We start from the raw sequence: 22,438 nt of genomic DNA, 5'->3' as shown, positions 1-22,438 counted from the left end.
CAACATTTGACTTCTTGTTGTTTGTCAGTCTTTCGCCACATATTAAGCAGACTGGTGAACCAGTTTCATCAGCGGTGAAAGCAAAATGATCTGTCCACGTAGCATTAAATGTTCTGCCATCTTCAGAATGTTTCCTTTTCTTGGATTTATTCATGATGTATCTTCCAGGCAAGGATCAAAAAGTCAATAAATCAATGCGCTAAAAAAATGCGGTCTGCCAGACATGTGGGGTTCGCCAGGAATGCCTGTCGCACATCGGCGGACATGACGTATATTTTGGGTGCTAAAAATGTTCAAAACTTTTGTTTTAATGTTACAAGTTTACCATAATCTTCAGATTTAGACATTTATTTTAAAATGATTTTAATTTATAATTTTTTAATGATTTAATTTTAATAAAATATTCTATTTCCCAAAATCACTGGGAGCCACAACAGAAGGATGAAAGAGCCACACGTGGCTCCGGAGCCATTGGTTGCCGACCCCTGCCCTATATCATAACCACAACTCCTGAACCAAACTGGTTCTGTGCTGGGTTGGTGATTGTTTGAATAAAGTCCATTTGTCCAATATGCAAGGCAAATATAACATTTCTAAATGTCTCTGCTCACCATGTATAGGAGGATAAACAGAAGCAACACAAGTCATTTCAATGACTGACCTTGAGGATGTTTACTCAACAAGTACTGAGGTGTAGTCTCACACACACATGTGTGCACCCCCCCCCCACACACGCATGCACACACCTGCATTGCTACTTAGCTGTATGCTTATCCTAGTGTTTCAGTCACAAGTGCAGATGCATCCTGTAGCAGGACCTGATCAGCTGTGCCAACAAACATGAGAGTGAACTCCTCCTACATCCATGTGAACTTACCAGCAAGAAAACATAGAAAAAAGATTTGAGATCAGCTCTGTTAAATTGATAAAGCAGTTCAGTCAGAATCAGAGTTATTGGTGGCCCAACTGTGCATTAACTGTCTTTGTTAGATCCTGGAAGAGCATCAAAACTGAAATGCAACATGTATTACACCGAACTTATCACATAGAAAACAAAGCTCTGCTAGACTGTTCACAGGTTCCGGTCAACAGGTGTAATCAGACAAAACAGAAAAAAGAAGCTAAAGCACAAAATATATAAAACAAATCAAAATGTCCATATTGAAATTCCTTATTTATAGAATTTAAAATGTGAAGGACAAGTTTAGATAAGCAAATGAAAAAAGAAGAAACATGAACTCATTTTCCCAAATACTAAATACCAGGAGTCTCTGGACGGATGTTGAAGTGTCCTTTGCCAGAAAAAAATATCTCTCATTTGGTGCCAGACTGCATTCAACATGCTTGCTTCCCAGTTGACTGAGGAGGATAGAGGGCTACCTTGACAGCAACAACAGCAGGCAGGTGTGGCAGGGAATCCAGCATCTCACCAACTACAGGACCAACCTCGCAGCTGCGGAAGGCGACGCCACGCTGGCAGAGGAGCTGAACCTCTTCTTTGCCCGCTTTGAGGTGAAGCCAACAGAGGCAGCCACACTACACCAAGCGACCCACAACACCACACCCCTCGCTGTAGAGGAGCACGAGGTGAGGCGCACACTGCGGGCTGTCAACCCAAGGAAGGCTGCTGGACCTGATGGCGTCCCTGGACGTGTCCTAAAAGACTGCGCCGATCAGCTGGCTGGAGTCTTCACCAGGATCTTCAACCAGTCCCTAGCCCTGTCTACAGTCCCATCCTGCCTGAAATCTTCCACCATAGTCCCCATACCCAAGAAACCTCACATCTCTTGCCTCAACGACTACCGGCCAGTGGCACTAACCCCTGTGGTGACGAAGTGTTTTGAAAAACTGGTCCGGGGTCACATCACAGCACTTCTCCCTCCTGGCTTTGACCACCACCAGTTCGCCTACAGAGCCAACAGATCCACAGAGGACGCTGTGATCACGGCCCTCCATGCTGCTCTGTCACATCTGGAGCAGCAGGGGAGCTATGTGCGGATGCTCTTTGTAGACTACAGCTCTGCTTTTAATACCATCCTCCCTCACAGACTGGTGGACAAATTGGGGGACCTGGGCCTCCCTCACTCCACCTGCATGTGGATTCTGAGCTTACTGACCAACCGACAGCAGAGAGTTAGGGTGGGAAAACATACATCCACTGCCCTCAGCCTTAGTACTGGCTCTCCACAGGGCTGTGTGCTGAGCCCCCTGCTCTATTGTCTGTACACATACGACTGCACCTCTGCCCACCACAGCAACACCATCATCAAGTTTGCTGATGACACCACAGTGGTGGGGCTCATCTCAGGAGGCGACGAGTCCGCCTACAGGGGTGAGGTGGAGCGGCTGTTGGTGTGGTGCAGGGAGAACAATCTGCTCCTCAACAACTCAAAGACAAAAGAACTCATAATAGATTACAGGAGGAATAAAACGGACATTACACCACTAACCATTGGGGGAAAATGTGTGGAGAGGGTAGCTGATTTCCGTTTCCTGGGGGTCCACATTGAGCAGGGCCTCACATGGAACATGAACACCTTCAAGCTGATAAAAAAGGCCTAGCAAAGACTGTACTTCCTGAGGGTTCTCAGGAGGAACAACATCAAGGAGAAGCTGCTGGTGTCCTTCTACAAGTGCTCCATAGAGAGCATACTGACCTACTGTATCTGCGTATGGTATAACAGCAGCACTACGGCTCAAAGGAAAGCTCTCCAAAGGGTTGTGAATACAGCCCAAAAAATCATTGGCTGCCCTCTCCCCTCACTGGAGGACCTGCACAGCGACCGCTGTCTAAGAAAAGCACAACACATCACAAAGGACACTTCTCACCCCGGACATTCTCTGTTCACACTGCTGCCTTCAGGCAGAAGATACAGAGCAATCAGAACAAGAACCAACCGTCTCAGAGACAGTTTCTACCCGATAGCAATAACAAAACTAAATGCAATCAAAAACAACCATTAATCATCATAAATGATGTATGTGAGAATGTGGCTGTTCTTATTTATTGGTTTTTGGGTTTTTTTGTTTTGTTTTTTTTGCCAGTTGTTTGTTGATTCTTGCGTTGTGTGTGAATTGTGAGACAGTTATTGTTTGTTTTTGGGCATGTGCACTGACTGATGGCACCTTTTGAATTTCATTGTCCTTGTGACAATGACAATAAAGATTTATCTTATCTTATTATTTCTGTTAATATTCCTTGTATGAAATGCTGAATAAACATTCATGTTGTTTTCACATATCATCTAATGTCCATCGGACTCACTGTTGGGATCAGGGATTTTGGTTCTATGTGGGGATTTTTGTTGCCTGCTGCTTCCCTTTTAATCCACTAGATGGTGACTAGAGCAACACCTCTGACTGAGGTCAGCGCACCTGTGATCAATCACCCATCATCTAGGAGTATATGAGGAGCAGACTTCCAGCACTTCGACGCCTGAGTGTTTGCCAGTAATGGTACTCTGCACCCTCTGAGTTTACTCTCTGTGTTTTCTCTGAAGTTGCTTCTAGTAATATATTCCTGTTGCCTCTCCCTCAGGTCTTTCCTTGTGACCTACCCATATATTCTCAATGTTTGTAGTACTATGAATAAGTTTCTAAAAACTCAAATGAAGGGACGGAGAAAAATACAGCTGCCCTGGGTATCGGATGACATTCGGCAGTTAATGAAAAAGAGAGACTATGCTCTAAAATATTTTCTTAAAAACAAAAGGACCACAGGTTTGCTGTTTTTTAAAGGTCTGAGGAACAGAGCAGTTAAAGAAATGTACAAATCTAAAGCTAAATACTACATAAATGTTTTGTCACAAGCAGGAGGGAATGGTAAGACGATCTGGAAACAGTTAAACAGTTTACTGGATCCCAATGCATGCACTAATTACAAATATGAACTTGCGGTAGCAGGAAAAATCATAACTGATCCTGCTCAGCTAGCAACAATGTTTAATGATTTTTTCCTCTCTTCAGTTGAAGACTTGGCATCAAAGTTTCTACCAGCTCCAATGGATATACATGGTATAAAACCAACCAAAATGTTTTCTGATTTGTTTGAGATAAAGGAAATTCATTACTCTGACTTTCAAACGCTATCAATAACTTAAGAAATTCTTACAAAAAGGATATGTATAATTTAGACGCTATGTTTTTTAAAAAATACAGCAATATTTTAGTAGAACCATTAACTCACGTAGTTAATATTTCCATCAGAACAGGGCAATTTCCCGATGCGTGGATAAAAGCTTTGGTGAAACCGATTTTTAAAACAAGAAGTCCCCATGAAATCAGTTACTACAGGCCAATAACTCTCGATCCGGTCATGTCAAAAGTGCTGGAGAAAATTATTCTAGAACAACTACTATTGTATTTAGAAAGTAACAATCTTCTGCATCCTCTTCAGTTTGGCTTCAGACATAATCATTCCACAGAGACTGCTATAAGTCTGCTGCTTGAAAAGGTTAAATAATCATTTGACAGGACAAATCACTGGTGCAGTTTTCTTTGACCTGAAAAGGCTTTTGAAACTGTGAATCACAATTTACTGATCTCAAGGTTTTCATCATTTAATTTTTCAGAACGGTCATTGTCTTGGTTTCAATCATTTTTGAAAGATTATGAACAATGTGTTATTAATAATAGTAAATCTGTCTTCTGCAAAACAGTAACAGGGATTCCACAAGGAACTATCTTAGGTCCGGTCCTTTTTAGTTTAACAGTCTTCCTGAAATTTGTCCTGAAGTTAACCCGCAAGTGTATACTGATGACACCGTTGTTTACACATTGGACAACAGCAGTATTGTAGTCAGTGAAAAACTTCAGAACAGCCTGCAGCGATTATCATCATGGCTAAAGGATTCTTGCTTAACTCTCAATACAAAGAAAACAAAGTGCATTTGCTTTTCAATCAAGACAATGTCATTACAGTCCTTGAATATCCAGATCAATGGGGCCCCAATTGAGCAAGTATCACAAGAAAAATCTAAGAATAATTCTGGATGCTCAGTTAAATTTTAGGAGCCATGTTGATAAAATCAGCAAAACTGTTAGATCAAATATAAAATTATTAGGAATTGTCTAACACTTTACTGTGCAGAGATGTTTTTGAACTCAATGATCATCACATTTTTCCTATTGAGCTACTGTCTGGTCTCAGACTACTCAAACTATACTCAAACCATTAGCAAGTCTCTATAATCGGGCTTTAAAAGTTTTATATCAAAGGCCAATCACATTCCATCATTGTCACATTTTGGCTAAATTTGGCATTTTGGACTTTCCTGAATTTATAAATTATAATTTTTAAAATTTATTTTTTTAGTGTTTAAATGGATATGCACCTACACCATTAAGCGACTGCATAAACAGGCTGCTGTCATAAAGCGGTGCGGTGAGATGGTGAGGCAGACGCAGCAGACCCAGGTTGAAAATGAAAAGAAGATGTTTAATAATGAACAGTCCACAAAAACAGTCCAAAAGGCCAGGCAGCACTACTGAGCGGAAGACCAGGGCTCAACACAGGCAGCAACTGGCTACACGAATGAACAAGAATGCATTGACTCATACAAACAACTAGGACCCGACGAGGAACAAAGAACACAGGTGGGGTTAAATACACAAAGGGTAATGGAAACGAGACACATCTGGGAACAATCAAGGGGAAGACAGGACAACACGGAGACTCTGAGACACAGAAACTCAAAATAAATACACAGAAAACTCAATTCCTGACAGCTGCAGGGCAACAGCAGATCTACTAGAGCAACTTTAGATAGAAATTGTAAGGACCACTTTTTCTCAAAGTGCTCTGTCCATGAGAGGATCTGTAGTTTAGAACTCACTTCCTGTTGATTTAAAGTCTGTAATCAGTTTTAATACGTTTAAAAAACAAACAAAACTCTAGTTATGTCAAAAACAGAACTGAATCCATTTTTGATATTTTATGTTTCACTGTTTGTTTGTAGATATCGTCAAAAATATGTTGTGCTATTTTCAATGATTATCACTTAAATTCTTTAGAGGTACTTTTTAAAAGCCCATTAAGATAGTATAGCGCTGGCAGCTGAAGGAGGAAGAGCTTGTCCTGCTCTCTCCCGTCTTTACTGATAACTTTGCATGAGCTATTTTTAAAGTGACAGTTTTTATAGTTATATTCACATTTTCAACATTATAACTGGATTACTACAAACCTAAGGACTGGGGGATTTTCTTACTTTTATTTTTACCTTACTTTTCTTCATCTCCAAGTTGTACCAGGACAAAATGCCTCCAGCCGACCCCAAGGACATTAGCAGTATTATATAACGACTTCAGTCTATAGAAATGAAGATCAAACAGCTGGAGGTGAACTTTGAAATCAACGCTAACTGTGGAAATCAGACAACTCTTCCTCAAATCAACAGAGAGGTTGTACGCCTCGCATCAAGCAGCTCACCCTGGAACGCTCTGGGTGCCAAGCCAAAGCAAAAGTCTCACACCACAGATCCGATGAGGCGACTGACAGGGAGAACCCCTCACCTGGACAAATCAGCGTGGCCGGCTCTGAGCCGAAACCCACCTTCAACCTCAACACCTGCTCCACCAAAGAGAAACAAACAAGCAGCTGCAACCAAAACGGTTCCACCGACCCCGCTCCCAAGGACAGAGCGACCAGCCCAGGCCTCAAAACATTCTGACTCTGTGGGAATCCCACTGAAAAACAGATTTTCTGTACTCCAGCCTGAGCCTCTGAGTGAAACCTCGCTTTCAAACATCAACAATGAGGCAAGTCTAACACATCCACCCCCCAAAGCCCCAAAGGACAAAGCGGCTACCAGGAAAACGAAAGGTATGCCAAGAGTGCTTATTGTTGGAGATGAGGCAGTAAATGGAATCAGTCACGTTTGCAATCCCAAGAAAATGAGAGTGATTTCTTTTCCTGGTGACACTGTATCTGATTTAACTCGTAAAGTTCTCTCTCTAACCACTGATCAGTCAGATATTGAGTCCTTAGTTGTGCATGTTGGAGCCAACGATCTGGCAAAACAGAAATCTGAGATTCTGGAAAAGGACTTTAATATTCTTCTGAACACTATGGGAAGGTTAAAAATGAAGTTATTTCTCAGTGGTCCAATTCCATCACCTCAATGGGGAGACGAAAAACACTCCAGGCTGGACATGATAAACAAATGGCTGATTAAAAGCTGCTCTGCCAGCTCAGTGACCTTCATCGATAACCTCTGGATCTACTGGCAGCGCTTTCACCTTTTTTAAAGAGGCGGACGCAATCTTAATAAACATGGGATAAAGCTGCTCACTGCAAATCTTTTTCACTTTATCAACAAGGACAACAACGTGATCATCGCTTCAGAAGAACAGGCTCAAGGATTTCTGACTAGGAAGAAACCCTCTGCTTATCAGGAACAAACAGTTTCAAAAGCAGCTGATATAACATCGACTGGAGATGGAGCGACTGGTTCCCTTCCTCCTTCTCCCTTCCCTCTCTGCTCACCCACTCATTCACAGGATTCACAAGATACACATGGAGAAATGTCTTCTGGACCAGAGTTTCTTAAATTTACAGAAGGAATGAATCAACAGGTTGTACTTGGAACATCTCTCCTTAGCGCTCACGTAGCAGACCTCACTTCATTTAAGCCACCTGGCTCTAACGTCCCAGAGGATCCATCACTCTGCGTTTCTGAGGTCTGAGGCCGGGGTCCAGATTTTATCTTTACACCCTTCTTGCTCCAGAATGTGTCTGGCCCCTCGGCACTGCAGAACAGGACATTACCTGTCCGGATCACTACAAGAAAATTTACAAGAAACAGAAACATAAAATACAGGGGACCTAATTCAAACATCAGACTGTTCCCCTGCCTAAAGGAACCCCAGACTGAAGAACTCTTGGCCTCCAAGTCACTTAAACTAGCTCCTTTAAATACAAGATCTCTCTGTGCTAAAGCTCTATTAATTAATGATTTCATCACTGAGCATAATATCGATGTTATGTTTCTGACAGAAACATGGTTGAATGACAATAATGAACCAGTCGTACTAATTGAATCAGCGCCTCCTAACTACAATTTCTTCAGTGAGAATAGAAAACACAAAAAAGGAGGAGGCGTGGCTTCAATAGTTAAGAATACCGTAAATAGTAGTAAAATCTCTTTGGGTCACTTCACCTCTTTTGAGTATCTTGGAATTGAGGTTAAAGGCCACAAACGAACTTTGGCAGTAACTCTATACAAAACTCCAACTTTTGTGGAAAATTTCTTTACTGACTTGAATGAACTTCTATCTCTCATATGTATTGATTATGATTGTTTAATAATTGTCGGTGATTTCAACATTCATGTTGACAACCCCCAAGACAGAGGGGCATAAAAGCTCGCTAATATTTTAGAGACTTTTGGTCTAACACAACATGTCAACCAAGCAACACACACTAAAGGACACACACTGGACCTGGTTATCAGTAAGGGTGTGAATATTTCCAATCTCTCTGTAACTGATGTCGCCCTGTCGGATCACTTCCTGTTATCTTTGAAAGTTCTTTATCTTTTAACCCACTTGGACGAACAGTAACCATCACAAAACGTTCTCTCACAGAAAACACAGCAGAAACTTTTAATCAAATCTACTCTTCTTCCTCACCCTTAAGCTGTAATGACGTAGATAAGTTGGTAAATGATTTTCAGTCTAAAGTTTCAGATATTATTGATTCCATTGCCGCAATTGAAATGAAGGTTGTGTCTGGTAAAAAGAAATCTCCATGGAGAAATGCACAAACAGTTAGATCTGCAAGACAACTCTGCCGTAGGGCAGAACGAAAATGGCGTAAAACTCAACTCCACGTTCATTGTGACATCTATAAAGAAAGACTACGTAACTATCATTTAGCACTAAAACATGCAAGAGAGGCTTTCTTTGCAGATGTCATAAAAACAAAAACATTAACAATGCTCGAGCTTTATTTGCAACAGTTGACAGAATCACAAACCCTCCTGTGACGTTACCACCTGAATTCCAATGTACTGCCGCCTGCAACCAGTTTTCCAGCTTCTTTTCAGAGAAAATTCAAAAAATCAGAGCATTAATCTGTGCATCCACTATAAAGTCAGTACCAATGCTGTGCCCAAACAAAACAAATACAGGAAAAATGACCCAATTTCAACTACTTAATTATAAAACCCTACAGGAAATTATAAGTCAACTAAGCTCCAGTTCCTGCTGTCTGGATGTTTTACCCACACATTTCTTTAAGAAAGTCCTGCCTGTTATTGCTACTGATCTGATCCAAATAGTAAACTCATCGCTCTCATCAGGCGTTTCCCCCAGGCTTTGAAAACAGCAGTAATCAAACCACTTATAAAAAAGAACAATCTGGACAAATCACTAATGCAGAATTACAGGCCGATCTCCAACCTCCCATTCATCAGCAAAGTTATTGAAAAAGCTGTGTGTAAACAATTAACTAGCTTCCTAACTATAACCAACCGCTTTGACTCCTTCCAGTCTGGTTTTCGTGCTCACCACAGCACAGAGACTGCCCTCGTAAAAGTGTTCAATGACATCCATATAAATACGGACTGTGGGAGAACCACAGTGCTGGTTCTGTTGGACCTCAGTGCAGCTTTTGACACTGTTGACCATGACATATTACTGAATCGACTGGAGAGTTGGGTCGGACTCTCCGGTCCAGTGCTTAACTGGTTTGAATCCTACATAAAGAACAGGGATTTCTTTGTTTCAATTGAAAACTTTTCATCAAAGAGGTCAAAGGTCACATGTGGGGTACCCTAAGGTTCAATCCTAGGACCCCTCTTATTCAATATTTATATGCTCGTACTAGCTCAGGTTATAACAGGAAATAATATTAGCTACGCAGATGACACAGAGCTCTACATTACGATGTCACCAGGTGACTCAGAGCCCATCCAATCACTGAACAGATGCTTAGAGCAGAAAAATGTGTGGATGTGCCAAAACTTTCTCCAGCTGAACAGAAACAAAACTGAAGTTATTATTTTTGGACCTAAAGAGGAACGATCTAGAGTCAATGCACAGCTTCAGTTATTACAACTGAAAACCAGCGATCAGGCCCGAAACCTGGGAGTAGTGATGGACTCTGACCTGAACCTCCAGAGCCACATAAAGACAGTCACAAAGTCGGCCTTCTATCACCTGAAGAACATTTCCAGGATTAAAGGACTAATGTCTCCGCCAGATCTAGAGAAACTCATCCATGCGTTCATCTTCAGTCGTATTGATTATTGCAACAGCGTCTTCACAGGTCTGTCCAACAAATCAATTAAACAGCTGCAGCTGATCCAGAATGCTGCTGCTCGCGTTCTCACTAAAACCAGGAAGATAGAGCACATAACACCAGTTTTAAAGTCCCTACACCGGCTCCCTGTAGCTCAAAGAATAGACTTTAAAATACTGTTGTTAGTTTACAAATCACTGAACTGCTTAGCACCACAATACATTAAAGACCTGCTGTTGTTGTATCAACCTTCCAGACCTCTCACGTCTTCTGGTTCCGGTTTGCTCTGCATCCCCAGAACCAGAACCAAATGAGGAGAAGCAGCTTTCAGCATCTATGCACCACAAATTTGGAACAAATTTCCAGAAAACTGTAAAACAGCTGAAACACTGACTTCTTTTAAATCTCAACTAAAAACCCACCTGTTTAGGATTGTATTTGAAACGTAATCAATTACAAATTTATTGATGGAACTTGACTTAATGATTGATTCTATGTTGCATTGTGTTTCTGTGTTTGTAATGATGTAAATAAAGCACTTTGAAATGCCTTGCTGCTGAAATGTGCTATACAAATAAAATTTGATTGATTGATTGATTGATAGAGACAAGTGCTGAACATTAGCTGTTGCTGTTGCACTATGACGCAAACATGGGGCCGCTGTTCTGCTCACATTGTCTATGTCTGTGTGTCTGTCCCTATCAAATAAACTTAAAATATATAATTAATAAAACATTAACCCTAAAACCATACTACTGCAACAGACTGAATGTTCTGTTATTTGTGTGTGAAATATTTGAGTGTTTTTTGGTGTTGAATCCTGAAACATAAAGTGCCATTGTTGACAGTTGCTATGGCAACGAGTCTGTGTGTAGCTTGGCTGACGCAAAGGGCGAGACAGAAGTGGTTTCGAGATGTACTTTGGTTTTTCCCTTAGCTGTGAAGCATAGCACTAAATTAATAATACCTACATTTCCAAGTTTCATTGAGTTAACAGAATTATTCTACCGCGGCAGCGCGGCTATGGATGACATGTAAAAGTATAATCTTTTATACGCATGACACGCATGACAACGCCCTGTAGCGTTGTCATGTGTGGAATTCCCATATGTAAATAACATGCAAGGTGTCTATGTTTGTAAATCTGATTAAGTCAGTGCTTCACCAGCTATGAACTGATGTCAACTAACATTAAGATAAATATTCATGAATATTAATTTTGGTGACCTTATTAATTTAAGTGAGTGTACAAGGGGAACCATACGTGTGTTTGTTCTCATACCTATAAGTATTACATTATTTAAAATTTCAATGTGTTTCAAAACTTTTCAAATGTTTTTATTGTCTTTCTAACCAGTTCCTTGCTCATTCTTATTTTTGTGTTTTTCAGCTGCTGCTCTGCAGTTTGATCCAAAGCTGACTGATGAGGACTACAGTGAAACTGTCAAGAAGTTTCTTCGTTATGCATCACAGTGGGAGGAACCAGAGTGACGCCAACCAGTCAAACTTGGGTTACCCCAACACATACTGTTTCCTTGGTTCATACAGAACCAGGCTTAACCTCATGGATGCTGTTCTTCCATGAACAAGAGACTGTTGTTCTGACAGCCAAAAAGGAGTCAGATATGTTTTCAGATCTATGCCTGTTTTTCTTAAATAAAATGTAATATTAGTACAATGTTGTCATTTTTAACTTTGTGTGCACACATTTTAGGAAATATAGTAATGTAAGATCATTGTGAATGACATAATACTCTGTCTGCTAACAAAATTATGTGTTTAACATAACATTTAGTAATAATAATCAAGGCAACACTCCAAGTTTGTTTATGATGAAGGAATAACATTATAACATGATGTAAAGCTAAAAAAATTATTTTACATAATATTACCCCTTTAAAGATAAATGCACAAAAACAATTTGATCTTGATATATTAGATGTATAACAAGTAGGTAAAAGACAAGAAATTTGGATGATATATTTCTACTGTATTTAAAAGTACAAACAAAATTACCAAGTATTTTGTATGCAACTATATAAATGGAATGTAATTGTTTTGATTCTGCCTGTTTGCAACTTTCACAGCTCCTCCAACCACAGATGTCTCAGGAAAAAGAAAAATCCTTCCAGCCTCTGAGTGGGGACCTGCTTAGAGGAAATATCTGTCCTTGTGGGGGTTGGTGGGCTTTCTCTAGGATGTAGAACAGACAAGGAGAAGCTATTAATTTGCAGGCTGACCATCAGCAAAACACCATCATTAACCCATTTATTAAGAGCTTCGTCTGTGAGAATCTGATTATGTCACATGTTCTCATGTGTGATGCTCTTTTCCTCTGCACCGTTAAAACACAATGCATCACACAATGACATGCACGAGGGAAGCTGGTCTGTTGGGGGTTGGGCAATGTATAAATGCAGATTTTACACGCAGCTTTTGGTGTTTTGCCCCTCGCTCTGGGGGGGATGATTGGTTATTCATTAACATTTAAATCCACTGCTGTGGAGACTTAGCCATTTCATCTTTCATCTTACTAATACAGAAAGCAGCAGCAATAGTTGCTGTCTCAGTTGGCTGATGGGCCCCAATGGGCCAATACAGATTAATCTGACCAGAAAACATCCATCCATTTTCTAACACCCTTGTCCGTAGAGGGGTCGGGAGGTGCTGGTGCCTATCTCCAGTGAATGTTCCGGGCGAGAGGCCGGGTCACCTGGATAGGTCGCCAGTCTGTCGCAGGGCAACACAGAGACAGATAGGACAAACAATGAGAGGGGGGGGATTTGGAGAGACCAATTGACCTAACAGTCATGTTTTTGGACTGTGGGAGGAAGCCGGAGTACTCGGAGAGAACCCACGCATGCACAGGGAGAACATGCATACTCCATGCAGACTCCATGCAGAAAGACCCCGGGCCAGGAATCGAACTCAGGACCTTCTTGCTGCAAGGCAGCTACACTGCACTACTGTGTAGCTCACTAGGAAACATGCTAAAGCAATATTCCTAAGGTGTTTGCAATTTCCTGGCATAACAATCCATCCATCCATTTTTTGTACACCCTTGTCCCTTAGAGGGGTTGGGACATAACAATCCCCTCTTGTGTAATTTTAATAATTGACCATGAAGGGGTTATGTCATTGTGGTTTCTTAAACTGGTCAAACATGGAGATACAGATTAGACAACACAGCAACACTCTCAGGAAGCAAAATACTCCATTTCTCTTTAACACAGATTGTGCTCCACCCGTTGCCTAGCAACAAAAGTGTGTTGCCAGCGGCAAGAGGTTCTCTGCTGGATAATCTGGTCTCATGGCTTTCATTAGCCCTGTACTATAACCTCTCCTCACTTAATGAGCTCAGTGTGTGTGTGCGTGGGCATGCGGAGGTGCGTGTGTGTGCGTGTGTCGGTGGGTATGTGTTCTTGTATTTGATATAATGATAAAGTTTAAGGTACTGGTAGTACTGGTAATGGTTTAGTTTAGGTACTGGTAGTAAATGGCTTCGGTAAGTCTGACAGAAGCAAGGCTGCCATGGACCAAATCCAATGTGCCCTGTCATACGGTCATACAGACATCAACACTAAGTTTAACAATAATGACCAAAATAAAACACAGGAAATATTAAGGTCAGCTAAATTCTCGTGGCAGGAGCTAAAGGACCCCTGAACGCTACGGACCGATGCTGCCATCACGGTTGCCTAGAGACGGACACTACGCAGCCATGTGAGCTGCTATCAACCCGCATCTTTTTAAAACGTCCTCGACCCGACTCCATGTCCTTAGAAGCAAAAACGCTTTTAAAAATACAGACATGAGTGAAAAGACGCGCATTATAAGCAGAACAATTTCAGTTAGGATGGACACTGTGGACATCGAAAGACAAAAAATGTGTCAGTAGTGGCGCAGTGTGCCGCTGTATGATAGACAGAATGGATCAGGAGAGGAACTGCAGACCCGTTAGAACCTAAAGAACCAGAAATCAGAATCTCTTCATCCCTCAATCATCTCCTGAGGCTGATATGGTACAGAACATTTAGTTATGATTGATTAAGTTTTTATTGTGATTTTAGTAGACTATTGTGGTTTGATTATTTACTTAGGATGTTAAGTTTGGATGACATTTAATATATAATAGCATTAGCCAAAATAAGTGGCCGTTTTATGAACAAATCATACTAATAGATTAACAGTAAATATATAAATATTTCCTACATTACATTACTTTTTGTGTGTTTTATTCAGAAATGTTGATATATTTTATAAATAATTGTTCAGTGGTCATTTAATGTATTATTTCACTAATATTTTACCAGTTTGGATAATCTGACTTCCTATCAATGAAGAAAAATCATGCTAAGCAAAAATGCACCAGACCTGCAGCCCAGAAGTGGTTCTAGAAGGGGGCCAAGAGTGGTTAAGAAGAAATTATAAATAAATGTCTTTTTTAAATATTCAGCGGTAGATATTTTTTAAACCTTCACAATTTTATTTTAACAACGAATTAAAAATTATAGTGCTGCACTTTTAGCTGCTGTATCGAGATAGGATCACACTTTCCATCTGCTAGATCTGTAAGGATTTGGTTGTTTCTGTGTTTATTTTGATTTCTGTGTTCTGTGGAGTCTCTGTGTTGCCCCTTCTACCCCTTGATTAGTTACACCTCTTTCTTGTTTCCCCTGATTGTCTCCCTGTGTATTTCAACCCACCTGTGTTCCTTGTTCCTGGTTGGGTCCTTGTCTTGTCTTGTTGCGTCAAGTCTGTTGTTAGATGCCCGTTGTTACCAGTTACTACCAGTTTTGAGCTTTAGCCTTCCGTTCATTCTGTGCTGCCTGGATTTTGTATTTTGTATTTCTGGATTATCATTAAATCATTTTCTACAAGCTGGGTCCACAGAGTCTTCGTCACCATCCCTAACCGCATATCTTGACAGAAGGACCCGACCTAAAGTGATTACAGTGAGGTACGCTAAAGAAATAAAGAAAACATCAACATCATGGTCCCTACTCACTGGAATGAGTTAATATTGACAATAAAATACAATGTGGAGATAGTGGCAGAGCCATATTTTGCTTACAGACGCCTTGGGGTCGCCATCAGGCTTCTCTTGGAGCTGTAGTACTGGTCCGCCCATCTCCCGTCCCTGGGGTTGGTGGAGCTGCAGCAGGAGGCAGAGTGGGAGTGCCAGACAGCTTTAGCTGTCTGTCTAGCTCTGCTTCCTAAACCAGACATTCCATTCTTCCGCTCCACCACTCCAGCTCCAGCCTCTCCTTTGTTGCCGGGACCAGCACCACCTCCTGCGGCAGCTCTTGTTACGTCTCCTGCGCCTGCCACACCTCCAGTCGCTGCTGTCAGCTCGCCATCTCTTGCCGCCGCTGCAGCAGTCTCTTCTCCTCTCACTGCAGCTGCCAGCCTGCCTTCAGCCATTGCCCCCATGGTCATGGGGTTCCAGGTGGCCAGGCTGGTAACTGGCCGACAGGCGGCATGGCTGGTGGCTTGGCCCGCCCCAGTAAGTGGGCCTTCGTTGCCTCCCAGTGACTCCTCGTTGTCTCCTAGTGACTCTTCGTCGCCCCCCCCCCCAGAGTCCCCAGTGACTCTTTGTTGCCTCCCAGTGGCTCCTCATCGCCTCCTCTCTGTGCTCCCTTGGAGTAGTCTGACGGCCCTCCGGAGTCATCTGCCAGCCCCCTGCTCCTCCATTGAAGCCCACTGAGGCCCGAGCTCCTGCGCCGACGTTGCCCGCTGGACCTCCCACAAGGGGTCCACCTCCTGTACTGTTGCCGGCCCCGGGATCTGCCACAACGGATCCACTTCCTGCTCCGTTCCCGGCCTCCGAACTCGCCACCATGGGATTGCCTCCTGCGCCGTTTTCGGCAGACCCTGTCCTTCCTGACCGCTTTTGTTTTGATTATGGACTGGGTGTATTTCGTTTCGTTCTTTGGACTTTGGAGCTGCTGCTGGAATCACACAGAGAGCTCCAGCTAACTGCTGTCCTTATATGGCTGGCAAACCTCCTCAGTGGGTCATTCCATTTGTTTGCCAGGGGAAGGGGAAATTTGGTCTTTTTTAGTTTAATTTGACCATTTCTTTAATGTTTCTTCTTTTTGGAAGTTAGTTCAACTCTAATGTTTATTTTATTTAAAGATTTAGTAATGTGCTGACCAGTATTTGTTTAAGTTCTTGTGTGTTTAATTACCCCCTTGTGTGTTAGCAGTGGTTAATTTTGTTGGCAATCCTGGTCCTCGAGGGCCGATGTCCTGCAACTCTTAGATGTCTCCCTGGTCCAACACGCTTGAATCCAATAGCTGAATCACCTCCTAAGTGCAGCCAGGTTCTCCAGAGTCCTGCTAATGACCTCATTATTTGACTCAGGTGTGTTAAAGTAGAGATACATCTAAAAGTTGCAGGAGACCGGCCCTCCAGGCCTGGAGTGGCCCACCCCTGGTTTAAGCCTTGCTGGGGGCTAAGCACCCTAAAAGTCAGATCCCAGAATCGCCGCTGGTACTAGTAATGGTAACAGTTAGGTACTGGTACTACTGATAATGGTTAAGATTAGGGTAGTGGTAATACTGATAATTGTTAGCGTCAAGATAATGGTAGTACTGGTAATGGTTAGATTTAGGGTAAGGTCAGGATTAGGCTATAGAAACGAATGAAAAATGAATGGAAGTCAATGCAATGTTGCTGTGAAGATAGAACGACAAACTATTGCCCCTTTTTCACCGGCTCTACTTCAGCAGCCCAGCCCGACTCGCTCCGTTTCAGTGTGACCGCGTCTCGACTCTGTAGGAGGGTGCCACCTCCTGGCAATGGAGGGTATTGCACCCCACCTCCAGGCGCAGTGTTCTGTGCTTCGTTACTATGCGACCTAACCATCCATCCATCCATTTTCTGTACCTTGTCCCTTAGTGGGGTGAGGAGGTGCTGGTGCCTATCTCCAGCTAACGTTCTGGGCGAGAGGCAAGGTACACCCTGACAATAAAATACGATGTGGAGATAGTGGCAGAGCCATATTTTGCTTACAGACGCCTTGGGGTCGCCATCAGGCTTCTGATCAGGCCCTGGACAGGTCGCCAGTCTGTCACAGGGCAACACACAGACAGATGCAGGACACAAAACCACACACACCCACACACACACCAAGGGAGAATTTAGAGAAACCAATTAATCTGACAGTCATGCTTTTGGACTGTGGGAGGAAGCCAGAGTATCCAGAGAGAACCCACGCATGCACAGGGAGAACATGCAAACTCCATCCAGAAAGACCCCGGGCCGGGAATCGAACCCAGGACCTTCTTGCTGCAAGGCAACACCTCTACCAACTGCGCCACTGTGCAGCCTTATGCGACCTAAGGCCAGTTGTTTTTCTGAGGCACAAGAAGAGGCAAACATGATTTGCATTTTATGTTCTTGTTAATAGCAATCCTGATAATAATGTCAAAATGTTTGGTTTGCTGGATAACGTAGTCACATTTGGATACCTTCATTGGTAATCTACAATGCTAAATGTCAATGAAATATTTATATAAAATAATGTTATTTTCACTCCGTCTGAAGCTCCTCACCTTTGTGGGAGGATTGTATTAGGACCTTGATGCCAAACAAACTGCAGTTTGTACAATAATGTGTGGAGTGAGTATAAAATAGAGACTTTGCTCATTAAGAGAAAACAGCATTTATTTTTCTTGTGTCTCAACTCTTCATGGAGCTCTGCCATCTCTGCTGGTAGCTGCTTCCTCCTGAAGGAGATTCAGTTGTTGTTCTGACGGTTCTCCTCATCGTTCTCCATCATGTCAGTCATGTTCCTCCTCTGTTCTCTGGGAAAGGTAATCAGATGTTAGAGCTTATAACACATACATGTAGATAAATAACAGAGTTACTAATGTGGAAGTTACATACACTTGGGAATTATTTAAAACAGACATGTTACTTTATATATATACTAACACATATTTTTACCATCCAGACATACAGAATAATAAATATCTGGAATAGTTGTGTAAATTATAGAGAAAACATAGTTACCTGTAAGTTTTAGATCTATGCAGACATACAGCCATGGACAAAATACCACTATCGTTTTCTTCAAGTTTATTGTTCATTTTATGTCCTCTACAATTAATAATTCATAACCATTTAATTAGAGAACTGATATCTAGCCATTTTACAATAAGAATATCATATAACATGTTTTATTATCTTACAATAGGGGAAACTCCAGAGCAACAACAGCAAAATGAGAAACAATTGAAGCATGTAGATTCACGCAAAGACAAGACATAAAAAACAAATGAAGGCGACATGCTGTACAATATTGACATTATCTAGAACTGAGGAATGTGAAACTGTCCTGAGAAAATGTGCATGTTGTGTTTGAGCAATAGAAATACAGAAGACTTTGTGTTTCAAATGTCTTCCATGACTGTATGTAGGCAATCTTAAATATTTTAAAAAGCAGACAGATATATCTACAAACTGCTCACCTGGCTGGAGATCAGCAGCGGCGTTAGCTGCATCTGAGTCGGTGTTCACAGTCGGGCTCCAAAGTGGCTAACGAGGCTTTCCATTCTCTCCGCTACATTGACAAAAAAGACTCATTCCTCACTGCTCCCTCAATATTCAGCTGCAATATTCAATATTTGCTTCGGAATATTGAAATCCGAAGCAAAGAAAAGCCGACATCGTTGTTCACCTCATGATTGTATCTTCTATTACTTCCGTGTTGCAGAGAGTTTGAAACGTCGCGCCTTCATTTTCCTTCTCTCTTTGCTGCTCTTCTGACTACGCCCACGGCCAATCAGTGAACAGGAGTGAAGCTTGCGTCACCCAGAAAAGCAGGGCCGCCGCTAGTCCTACTCCTAAGCAGGGACCTGAAAAGCAGGGCCAGCCCCGAAAAAAGGCCGCTGGAAACGCTCATAAAGCAGACCGAGTAGAGCCGAGCCGGTGGAAAAGGGGCATTTGTGTCAGTGTATGTGTGTGCAGGGGTGCGCGTGTGTGTGTGTGCAAGGCCAGGGACACCTCTGCTACAACTGCAATCTTCGAGTCAGGTATTATAATAAAGAAAACAATCCGTGGTCCTCATCTCATTTGAGAGAGGACACAATGGACTAAGAGAGCTCACCCTGCTGCCCCCCATCACCAGGCCTTATCCAATAAAGCCAAATGAGCTGAGCCGGAATTCCCTGGAGGTTTGGATGACAACACCCACTACCTTCTGTTTCAAGCATTAATCATCTTTACACACTTCTTCATCATAACCTCTTTTTATTGTACTGTTCCATACAATGACTAGGAACAATGAAACATTATTGGACTCATGCACATGAATATCTTCACATAGATGATACAGACTGCCCCTCAGTGACAGGGTTGGATGATCAAAAGAAGGTGAGCTGAAGTCATTTCTCAGCCTTCCTTCTAGTGAAGCAGCTCACTCATGCATCCGATTTCAACAAGTGCACAGATAATTTTACTGATGAAACAAAACTTAGGACTTTGATGACATCCATAAAAAATTCATGATTCATATAGCTTACATCAGATGAGAAAACAACATTTTCTCTAGTATTGTCCAAAAAATGGTTAAAAATAAAATAAGATAAAAGTTACAGATAAAATGTTTATGTGGTATTCTATCATCAGATTTCCAAAATACAGAGTTTGTGTTCAGATGAAATGATGTTATATGCAGTTTCTTTAAGGCTCTGTCCTCCCCTTTTTTATATAGAGTAGTTTTTTATTCCCCTACTATAAAATACCTTCAGACCAGATGATAGCTAGCCTGACCATTGCTTTCCTGTGATATTCCGCTCAATCCAAATCTCCCTAACTCATATTCCTTCTGGTAGATTTCCAATCAGTGAACAGAAGGAGTAGTAGTAAACCATGACATTGATTTTCTGCCTGTAGTTTTAGCAATGGCATCAAAGGAAATGAAGGAATCTGATCAGTCCATGTCAGTCACACTTCCAAATATTGAATTAACATTCCCTTGTTTTGATCAGCACTTTTTTTTCCACAGTGGAGGAATTGATTGCAGCACAGGACATTTCAGGTAAGCTTCCTAAAGTTGAATTGCACATTACATAAGTCACGGACAAACATTAGCGACTGAGTACATTTTAAAATCTCAACACAGTCTACGCCTCCAGAAAGAAATTGTTTCTTGAGAGCCCAGAACTCTGGACGAAGCAAGGTATAAATGTGCATTTCACATGACATTTATATGTGAAAGTTACACATGAAAACCATGTACTACATAAAAACCATATGTGTTTTTCACAAATTTTCACATGTGAACAACGAGTGAATGATGTGTGAAAGACATGAATCACATATAAAAGCACATGTATCTAATAATGATAATATATTGAGGTCACCTTACATAATTTAACATAACATCTGTGTGATTTTGGAATGCCTAGTGATAAAAACCAGAATTCAATGTTTTCACGTGTATCACATATTTTACATGTGATAAACATGTACATCCCATGTGTGTCACATGGGATGTACATGAGATGCACGATTTTGTGTATCACATGTTTTGTATGTGTATCATCTTTTCACATGTGTATGCATGTGCATATGTGTACCATAGTGTATGTACACTATGTTTATTCACCTTTATTCACATATGAGCTTAAGTGACTAATCCATATGACGTTGGTCCACCTTTGCAGCTAGAACAGCTTCAGCTCTTCTGGGAAGGCTGTCCACAAGGTTTAGGAGTGTGTTTATGGGGATTTTTGACAATTCTTCCAGAAATGTATTTGTGAAGTCACATACTAATGTTGGATGAGAAGGCCTGGCTCTCATTCTCCTCTCTAATTCACCCAGAGGTGTTTTATCTGGTTGAAGTCTGGACTGTGTGCAGGCCAGTCAAGTTCATCCACACCAGACTCTGCCATCATGTATTTATGTACTTGCTTTGTGCACAGTCATGTTGGAAGAGGAATGGGCCAGCTCCAAACTGTTCCCACAACGTGGAGAACATGGAATTGTCCAAAATGTCGTGGTAAACTTAAGCATTCAGAGTTCCTTTCACTGGAATTAAGTAGCATGCTTCCAATTCTTTGCATTGCACTTGGTGACGTATGTCTTGGATGGAGCTGCTCAACCATGGGAACCCATTCCATGAAGTTGTCTGCACACTGGTCTTGAGCTAATCTGAAGGCCGCAGGATGTTTGGAGGTCTGTAGTGATTGACTCTGCAGAAAGTTGGCAACCTCTCTGCGCCAGCATGCGCTGATCCTGTTCCATCTGTTTAAGTAGCCTGTTTAAAAGACAGCCTGAGTTGCTGTCTTTCCCAAACACTTCATTTTCTTATAATAAAGCTGACAGTTGACTGTGGAATATTTAGGAGAGAGGAAATTTCACAACTGGATTTCTGGTGGGGACTAGTATTGAGAAACACTGATCTGCTAAAGACTGATTCAGTCAGATTTTTGGATTGGTAACTCATGCAAGGGCTTCCAAACAGGCCCTTGCATGAAGGACAGGTGGATGACATGAGCCTAATTGTGCTGCAGCGCAGCAGCATGCAGATAAACCTGATGAAGAAAACAGAGCAGGCAGATGGACCAGAATCATAACAGTGGGATCTTTATCAGAATTAGGGATTGCATGACTTCATAATTTTTAAGGTCGACTACAACATGATAAAAGTCGAGTCGAAGTCGAGTCGAAGTCGACTAGTCGCGGTGACATCACAGTGACTTAAGTGCAAAATGCTTCACAGCAACTTGGAGGCTTTATCAGCCACATTCATGGCAAATATTGGTAAAAAGAATCCCGCTTTCACTAAGTCTGTTATGCATAATTAAAAGAACAAGAGACAGATCATTATCCCGCACTTCTTCGTAAGCATTGGAAAAAAGTCAGAGAAGTTGCACAAAGTCGGGTCTGACTTTTTTTTCCAACACTGGCTGATACTGATGATCACTGGATAGCTGCATGTATAGGAGTCAAATTATTAGACTGACCACTATGGTGCTTTTGGAACATCACAGACCAAACTTATTATGAACGGATCCTGTTTGGTTACAGTTGAATTCAGCGCTGCCACCTGCTGCTCCTTCTCCCCGATGTGCAGCAGGAAGCTCTGCTGACTCAGCAGCGGCTCTGAGTTAAGGGTTGTATTTATCACTGGTGTGTTAAATGCAACCCTGACCCTCCCTGACTTGTATCTTTAGGTCTAATGAT

General features: G+C 41.8%; 1 protein-coding gene and 2 long non-coding RNA genes across 4 annotated transcripts in view; 1 reads left to right on the top strand and 2 right to left on the bottom strand.

Annotated features, from left to right (window-relative positions):
* ank2b (ankyrin 2b, neuronal) overlaps positions 1–22,438 on the bottom strand; it is a 250,031-nt gene that overhangs the window by 167,333 nt on the left and 60,260 nt on the right. The gene's annotated exons all lie outside the window — the stretch shown is intronic.
* LOC116732200 (uncharacterized) lies at positions 699–13,151 on the top strand. Its single transcript, XR_004341732.1, has 3 exons — positions 699–711; positions 3,371–3,377; positions 13,015–13,151. It is a non-coding gene; the product is annotated as an uncharacterized LOC116732200 (long non-coding RNA).
* LOC116732197 (uncharacterized) lies at positions 17,894–19,775 on the bottom strand. The gene is made up of 3 exons (XR_004341729.1): positions 18,927–19,775; positions 18,718–18,793; positions 17,894–18,077 (listed from the first exon to the last, which is right to left on the bottom strand). It is a non-coding gene; the product is annotated as an uncharacterized LOC116732197 (long non-coding RNA).

This window comes from Xiphophorus hellerii, chromosome 14 (assembly GCF_003331165.1).
Source record: "Xiphophorus hellerii strain 12219 chromosome 14, Xiphophorus_hellerii-4.1, whole genome shotgun sequence".
Classification (NCBI taxonomy): Eukaryota; Metazoa; Chordata; class Actinopteri; order Cyprinodontiformes; family Poeciliidae; genus Xiphophorus; species Xiphophorus hellerii.
This window is presented reverse-complemented; position numbering and strand designations above follow the sequence as displayed.